The following is a 1,109-nucleotide window of genomic DNA, read 5'->3' as shown; positions in this document are numbered from 1 at the left end:
CCCTCCCCCCCCCCGCCTTTATAATCTTATCAATTGCAGTCCAGGTTGATCTTCCTGGAAGTGGCACCTGTAGTTTCTTCTTGATATCCCATTAATTAATGTGACTGGCAAGGTTTGTTTCTTGTCATTGTCTCCATGTTTGTTTTGTCAGGTATGCATCTCTACATATTTTGTTTCTGGTTTCCCCCTTTTTCCCTTAGTTTCCCAATTGACAAGTGTCCTGATTCCAGTGGGGATAGGGTTAATTTTCCCAAGGATCTGGCACAGGACACAGGTATTCCATACTGTTGGATGCCATGTCTATAGCAGGAGCTGGCCGGGGGAGAGGGCAGGAAGTCACTGCTGGGTCATGTTTGTACATTCCTCTACCAGTGTTCTTGCTGTTTCCCTCTTTCCTTTGCTGTTCTGTTAAACTGCCTTTATCTGAACACACGAGTTTTGCCTTTTTCTTCTGATTCTCCCCACAGCTGGAGGGGTGGAGCAAGCAGCCATGTGGTTCTTTGTTGCCAGCTAAGGCTAAACCACGACAGTCCTTTTTGATGCTCAATGTGGTGCATGAAAGGTTGAGATAATGACAGATCTGATGAGAGCTTGTTAAAAACGAATGTGTTACATGCATTTATTGTATTAGTTAAATCGCACCCAATCTATGGGGGAAACAGGAGGAGATACTTTCCCTAGCTCTTTTGCCTCCCTTTTCTCCTTCGGGCCAGGTATGACCTGGTGAAGGGTCTGTGGAATAATTACTAAAATTATCAAAAATACATCATTGTTCGCACATTAAAAAATTGTTGAAGACCTGCACCCTGTCGTGGCAAACCCATACACACTATTGACTAAGTTAGTACCTGAATTGGCTTGGTTTACCGTATTGGACCTAAAAGACGCCTTCTTTTGCCTACCATTGAGCCCAGAGAGCCAGTTGCTGTTTGCATTTGAATGGGAAAACCCAGACTCGGGGAGAAAGACACAACTAACATGGACTGTGTTACCACAGGGGTTTAAGAACAGCCCCACTCTTTTCGGGAACCAATTGGCCAAAGATTTGGAACGATAGGAGAGACCACCTGGAGTTGGAGTACTATTACAATATGTAGATGATCTATTGG

This window comes from Charadrius vociferus, unplaced genomic scaffold (genome assembly GCF_000708025.1).
Source record: "Charadrius vociferus isolate BGI_N301 unplaced genomic scaffold, ASM70802v2 scaffold524, whole genome shotgun sequence".
NCBI classification, from domain to species: Eukaryota; Metazoa; Chordata; class Aves; order Charadriiformes; family Charadriidae; genus Charadrius; species Charadrius vociferus.
The sequence above is the reverse complement of the archived record's forward strand: the minus strand, read 5'-3'. Positions refer to the sequence as shown.